Source organism: Diospyros lotus, chromosome 11 (genome assembly GCF_014633365.1).
Source record: "Diospyros lotus cultivar Yz01 chromosome 11, ASM1463336v1, whole genome shotgun sequence".
Lineage (NCBI taxonomy): Eukaryota > Viridiplantae > Streptophyta > Magnoliopsida > Ericales > Ebenaceae > Diospyros > Diospyros lotus.
This window is the reverse complement of record NC_068348.1, coordinates 3,874,708-3,882,341: the sequence shown is the minus strand read 5'-3', so window position 1 is coordinate 3,882,341 and position 7,634 is coordinate 3,874,708. Positions and strand designations below refer to the sequence as shown.

At 37.7% G+C, this 7,634-nt stretch overlaps 1 long non-coding RNA gene across 1 annotated transcript; it reads left to right on the top strand.

The window, feature by feature from the left end:
- Positions 1-1,141: 1,141 nt before the first annotated feature.
- Positions 1,142-4,889, top strand: LOC127812654 (uncharacterized). The gene is made up of 3 exons (XR_008025975.1): positions 1,142-1,504; positions 1,639-1,750; positions 4,261-4,889. It is a non-coding gene; the product is annotated as an uncharacterized LOC127812654 (long non-coding RNA).
- Positions 4,890-7,634: the final 2,745 nt, after the last annotated feature.

Below are 7,634 nucleotides of genomic sequence, written 5' to 3'. Positions count from 1 at the left end.
GAAATTTTTTTGTGGGAAAGTTGTTTAAAAATTATTCCTGGGAATCCTATTTCTTAGGATTCTTTTTATAAAAAAGTTGTACCAAACATGAGAATACAGATTCTCACCCTAACATTCTTAGGAATTTTAAAATTTCTCCTATACTAAATGCCCCCTCAATTTATAGAATTCCTATTTTTTTTTTAAAAGTCAATTAATAGAAGGAATTTTTATTTTATTTCTATTTTTTAGAACCTACCTTGTTGTGAAATACACCTACGAGAAGAAGGAAGAGAAAAGGGTCAATGGATTCATGTCCAATGCTTGCCCAATACAGCCACTTAGTGCAGAAGGGCTGCCCTTTGGGCACGCAAATGAGTAGAGGTGAGAAGTCCCTTCCTAGCCATAGGGTCCCTTTCTATGAGAAGGACCCTATGCAATTGGGGCAGGACGGAAAATGCTAGAGAGCCCGACAAGTTTACCGACGGATTTATCGAAAAGGGGCAAACAGACCATTTTGCCCCTACGCCCTACTCTCTTCCTCCCCCTCCCATGGATCCCCCCCTCTCTGCGCGTTTCCCCTGCAATGGCCGCCGATCGCCTCTCCGCCACGCCTCGCTATAGTCGCCTGGCCTCGCATTCGTCACCTCTCTGCTATCATCGCCTCGCCTCATCAACAGTCACTACATCAACTGTCGGCGAGGCGAGGCGATAGCAGAGAGGCGACGGAGGTGAGGCCAGGCAACTGCAGCAAGGCGCTGCGGAGAGGCGAGCGACAGCCATGGCAAGGGAGACGCACAGGGGGCAGTGGCCCACTTTACAAATTTACAAAATGAGCAGGGGTAAAATTGTCTTTTTACCCCTTTCTCTGTGAACTGATCGGCAGGCTCATTGGGCCTTATAGAACAACTCGGGCAGGACCTGGCAGGCTGGCAATTTTGCTAACTCGCTGGGCTGTCTATATTAATATATATATATATATATTATAGCTTATTAATATATATTTATTGTACATATATATGCATAAATATATATACGTATATTTTAATTAATTGACTCGGCCAAATCAATTTTTTTTTTAAAAATTAAGTTTGAATTTATTTTTTTTAAATTTATAAATATTTTAAAATAATTTAAGGTGCTGCAGACGCGATCATGGAGATGGTGTCAGGAATGGTTGCTGGAGGGTTCTGCTTCTCCTCTGTGTACGACGGCCATGGCGGGGCTACTGGCTAGGGTTGTGAATGCCTGTTGCAATGGATTACACAGAGTGCCACTTGATGGGCTGAAAGGCAGGGCTGGCAAGCCGATAGAGTGGGAGAAGGTGATGGAATCTTGCTTCAAGAAGATGGATGACGAAGAGTTTGGTGGGAATTGTGGCGAAGGGATGGAGGCAAATGAAGGCTCGAGCTGGCGCTGGTAGTGGTGGCGGGGAAGGAGGATGTGGTGATTCCCAATTGTGGGGACCCTAGAGCGGTGCTGGGCTGTGGTGGCATTGCTGGTGGCTTTGTCAAGTGATCATGAAGTGATGTGTCGTTTAATCACTCTGATTCTGTTTCAATTTCTCAATTAACATCACCAACTATGTTAAACCTTCAGTTTCATATTAATCCTCATATTTTACAAAAACGTATTTTTTAATGATTTCCTTTCGAACAGCCTGACAGGACCGACGAGAGGGAGAGAGTGGAAGCCGATGGAGGAAGAATCATAAATTGGAAAGCTAGCTGTGTTTGTGTTCTGGGAGTGCTTGCCACTTCAAGACCAATAGGTACATGCAATATCTCTTCTTCTTTTCTTTCTATAGAAATTAGTTAGATTAGCTATGTATTTCTATTGTTAATTTTCAGGACCCTTTGTTACATTACAGGTTTTCTGTTTTTTGTGTCTGGCATAAGAAAATATATTGTTGATGGTTCATTTTTTCTCCCAAAGGAGTTGAGGTTTCTATTCAGGGTCTAGATTCAATCACTAATCAATAGGTTCCCTTCCCGTTCCCATACATATCATTGCAATTTTCTTTCCTTACTTTAGGTTATACTTGTGAAGATTAGAATGTGGTTTTTGTGTTTACAGTAATTGTCTTTGGGTTCAATTTCCTATTGACATTGACTACAATCCTCTTGACTCTCTTTTAGCAGATAAATCATTCCATTCTGTTCCTTGAACACATCTAGACGCCTTTTGAGATTCTGAGCAAGTTTTTTGATAGAGATTTTGAACAAGTTGATTCCATGTCTTTATCTTTCAAAGAAGAATAGGTTCATTGTTGGTTTATATAGTCCATATATGTAGCCAATTGCCTTAACAGTAAAATAACCAATATTCTTTTGAACAACAAGCAAGAAGAAAACGATCCAAGTGGCAGGTTGGGTATTTATAGTTTTTCCCCCAACTTATTAACAGACAACCTTTGGTAGTGTTTTGAGAAAGAGACAAAAAAGTTAAAATATTTTATTCATGTGTGTTAGGTATCTATACTCTTACTAGGTACAACTTAGGAAGCGCTATCTACAGTCTAAGCATGTACAATACTATAAAGCTAACGAGTGGCAATGTAAAGGTTTTTCCTTTGTGACTGGGAGGTGATGGGTTCAAGTTGTGGAAATAGCTATTGGTGCAAACGCAAGCAAAAGGAAGTTAACTAAGCGATGTTTTCATAGGACACATTGAACAAGAGGATTTTGCTACCTCCACAAGAAGAGGTTCTTGGAGAGAAATGGTGCTGCAGAGGCTGCAACAATGTTGGCCAAGCTGGCTATGGCTAACGCAACCAAAACAACATCAGTGTCATAGTAGTTGAGTTAAATGGGTCCAGAAGAAGAAACTGCAGATTCACGTATGAACATATCCTCTGCTGCCAAACAACAGTAATTGGTGAGAATCTGCGGCATCTTCAGCTGACCCATTTGACTTGACAAGTATGACACTGATATTGCCTTGGCTGCCCTTAACACATAGCCAGCTTGGCCAATATTGTTGCAGCCTCTGTAACACCATTTCTCTCTAAGAACCTCTTCTTCTGGAGGCATTTTCAAACAACACCGCAGGAAACCTCATTGGACACAACATCCCACAAACCATAACTTGCTATTATGAGGAAGTAGTCCAACTTGGTTGCTTGCTCATTGTGACTTCTGGCTCAGATATCACATATGGCCTCAGATAATGATCTCCTGCATCAAACATAGACTGTTTAGGGACAGATTAAGCATATACTAAGCATTATACAGAGACAAACTCAAATGCCATGGTTAAAAGTGGCGTTGAAAATCTCAAGTCAAGAAGAACAACAAGTCTTTATCCTACCATGCGGGTTGTCTAAAAGTTTAAGTCAGGAACAGTTTACACAAATATCTTGATATGCTGGACAGCTATAAAATACTGGTCTAGCCAATTCATTCTGCATTACACATTGACGTGGGAAGTAGAGTATCTAAGTTTCAACTAGCTATCACTCAAAATGATCACAGTATCGATCATCTATAATTTTTGTTGCTCTAATATGGCAAAAAATAATTACTGTCTGAAATTGGAGAAAAGGGTGTCCCATTGCATGAGGTCTATTTGAATACAGCAAACCCAACCCAAAATTTTCAATTAGCCGCTGCCACCACCATCAGTCACCGGCAGTGCTTCTGTCCTGGCCATGCCTATTCCCAACTCCAGTGATGTTGCCTCTGAGCCATGCTTCCCCTCTAATTTTTGGCCTGGACCATGTTGAATTGCTTTCCTTCAATAGAGAAAAATTTTAGAGGGATGGTAAAAGCGAAACAGGAAGATGCTTGACAATGACAACTATACGTTGCATTTATTCAAATTTTGAAAGAGGGAGCCATTATATAGGCAGTAATAATTTTTGAAGTTTCCAAAATTAATAAAAATCTTCTTCTGTAGTTTTTGACTGTGAGAAACATTAGCTTTTAATTCCAAATATAACAACACTAAGAAATTTTATATTTTAAAATGAAATGATCATAATAATCACTTAAATTTATGTCTTTTCTTTTCGTAACAACACTGAGAGTTCTATATTTTTAAGAACTTAAGTTGATGTGGCTTCTCAGCCATGGCTCCACTCTGCCGGTGGTCTTAACCGGCAGCAAGCTAGTGGAGCCATGGACAAAGTCATGGGACTCATGGCCTCTTATACAACAGCTCCCTCATGTTGCTTCTCAAGGAGGCATGTACATAAACCTAAAATGCATTTAAAAAGCGTATGAAGTTAATTATACTAGGCAATTAACCGAAACTGATGCTCTTAGATTATGATAATTGCAGGTTTTCTGCTTTTTGTTTCCAGCATAAGAAAACGCGTTCATGGTTCATTTTCCCGCCCCACAACAAAGTGTTGAGGTTCATGATCATGCTCTTTGTGTTGCTTTGGTAGCAGTGAAGACACATCTTTTGTGCTTTCGCCTTTCTGGGTCCAGATTCAAATCACTAATCAATCAGTTTCCCATCCATATCATTAGGATTGCAATTTTCTTTCCTTAGTTTCGGTTGTACTTGTGAAGGATATAATGTGGTTTTTTGTGATTTATAATGGTTGTCTTTGGGTTTAATTTCCTTCTAACTACAATCCTCCTGAATCTCATTTGGCAGATAATTTGTTCCATTCTGTTTCTTGAACTCGTCTAGGTGCCTTCTGGGATTTTGAGCAAGTTGATTCCACGTTTTTGTTCTCCAAAGAAGAATAGGTTCAATTAACGTTGGTTGATAGGGTTGATATCTGTAGCTAATAAGGAAAAAGAAGAAAATGGTCCAAGTTGGTAGTTGGATATTTGTAGTTTCTTTCCATAATACACGGGCAACTTCTAGTAGCAACAGTAAGATTTCTCCTTCGTGACTTGGGAGGTCATGAGTTTGAGTTGTTGAAATAGCCTCCACAGTTAGGGGTGTGCAAATGGTCGGTTCGGTTACCGAATCGACCGAAATCCACTAATTGATGAAACCGAGCCGGGGAGCAAAATCGAATTGAACCGACCGATTAACCTAAAAAATCGAACTAACCGATAATCGAAAAAACCAAACCCAAACCCAAACCACATAAACTAAACTGAACCGATTAAATCGAAGAAACGCAAAAAAAACTGAAGTAACTGATAGAAAACACACAAAACCGAAAAAAACAACGTCGTTTAATATACATCAACACTACATTGTTTTAAAGTTCGGTTAGATCGGTTATTCCAACCAAAAAACCAAACCGGAAACCGAACTTTTGAGAAAAATTATGGTACTTTTGAGAAAAATTAACCAAATTGAACCGATGCAAGAAAAAAACCAAACCGAACTGACGGTCAATTTGGTTTGATTAATTCGGGTAAACTAAACTTTTGCTCTCCCCTATATAGTTAGACATTCTTAGAAGGAACTGATGCTGCAGAGACAGCAGCAATGCTGGCTGGCTGAGGTGGCTTGGCTAAAGGCAGCCAAGACAACATCAGTGCCATACTAGTCGAGTCAAATGGATTGAGCTGAAGAAGCTGCAGATTCTTGTACATACATCTTCTCCTCCCGCATCACTTCCTTTTTGTTCTATTTAGCTTTGTAGATATTTTTAATGTACAGAGGGAATTTTATCTCATGCTGGTAGTGATTAACTGGTCATTCTTGTTGGTACACTTTCTTTTCCAACCATTATTGATTCAAACTTAAGATTCATTAGATTGATTGGTAGCTTTCAGTTAACCATTCTCTAAGTGGGTGTTGGACAACTGATCAAATTCAACATCAGGTGGCAATTAGTGTTTTGGGAAAACCAAATCTAGGGAAGAATGGAAAATCAATCTCAGTTACGAAGAATAGAAAAATTCGCAGGGTTTCTTTCCTATGACTAAGTTTCTCAACGTAGGTGTTTAGTGTAAGTTTATGGAGATTGTAACCTAGGGGTGAGCAAAACTTTGGTTCAGTCAAAATAACCAAACCAAACTGACCAAAATTGCCTATTCGGTTCGGTTCGGTTCGAGCGAAGGGACAGTTTGGTTCGATTTTCAAGTTTGACAATTTTAGTTATTTCGGTTTGGTTCGATTAAGTTAAAATTGAAATAATTGAACTGACCGAAATTTCCAAACAACGTCGTTTTTGGCCCAAACTTTAGCAGAACAGAAGAATTGAAGAAGAATATAAAAACAGAAGAATCAAACTGCGAGAAACCCACCCTTCCCCTTCCTATTTGTTTCGATTGGCGACTCACAACTGACCCCGACCCATGAGGTGAGTTTGTAATTCTTGTAGTTTTAATTTTTAATTATTCAAGTTAGGATTTTCAATTGTTTTACTTGGATTAGGTAATAGCAAAATAGCAGTCAGTTTGAAAGATTTATCTTTAATTGAGATTTAAGTATGGATATTTAGTCTAGCTCTAGCTGGCTTATAGTGCAATTTCCCTTTTGAGATTGGCTCTCATTTTACTCTAGATGGTGCACTCATGTATTGAACATAAATGCAGTGTCAATCTATGCCATATTGTTAGTCAACCACTATAAAAGATTTATACCATATTGAATTTCGTTAGTGCACCATGTCTTTACTTGGGTAGGCATTCCAAATAGGAAACAACCATACAAGACAACAAAAACAAAAGAAAGTAATAACATAAATTGTACTCCTAATGAAATATAGTTTCTAAGAGATATCTTGTCTGTGGATATCTTCTTAGGAAGAATTCAATTAGTTATCAAAATATAGTTGTTTGTGTTGTATTTCTTTAACGTTTTATAAGCACTTTACATTGTACCCCGAGTTTCTTGCATAACTGTTTTGATTACTCGAGTAGAATTTTGATTACTCGATTAATGTTGCATGTTAATCGAGTACGATGTAGTAATTACTCATGTAGTTTTATGGATTAGTCAACTAATATTGCTCGTTACTCGAGTAATAGTAGTTCGAAAATCAGCTCACTCTCTATTTTGAAAATTAATCAACTAATATCGCTCATTAGTCGAGTAATAATTGAATCACTCGTGTACAATCTTAAGGATAATCGAGTAATAAATGAAGAGTTTTTCAACCATTTTTTATTTCGAAAAAATAATTGACTAATCCTTTTTGTTAGTCAAGTAATATCTTAGATTACTTGCGTAATTTTATTGTTTACTCGAGTAACTGGTTTTCCTCAAGTAATTGGAAAGATTATTCGATTAAGAAAAAAGTTTACTCGATTGCAATCAAGAAATGTATAATAGGATGGAAGGGCTGAAAAATCTTTCCAATTACTCGAGTAAACAATAAAGTTACGTGAGAAATCCTAAATATTACTTGACTAACAAAAAGAATTAGTTAATTATTTTTTCGAAACAAAAAAGGGTTGAAAAATTCTCCATTTATTTCTCGACTATCCTTGAGATTGTATGCGAGTAATTTAATTATTACTCGACTAATGAGCAATAAGTAGTCGATTAATCTTGAAAACAGAGAGTAATTTGATTTTTGGACTATTATTACTCGAGTAACGAGCAATATTAGTCAATTAATTCATGAAACTATGTGAGTAATTATTACATCATACTCGATTAACATGCAACATTAATCGAGTAATCAAAATTCTACTCGGGTAATCAAGAAGGTTACGTGAGAAACTTGGAGTGCAATGTAATGTGCTTGTAAAATGTGAAAAAAAATATAACACAAACAACCATGTTTTGAT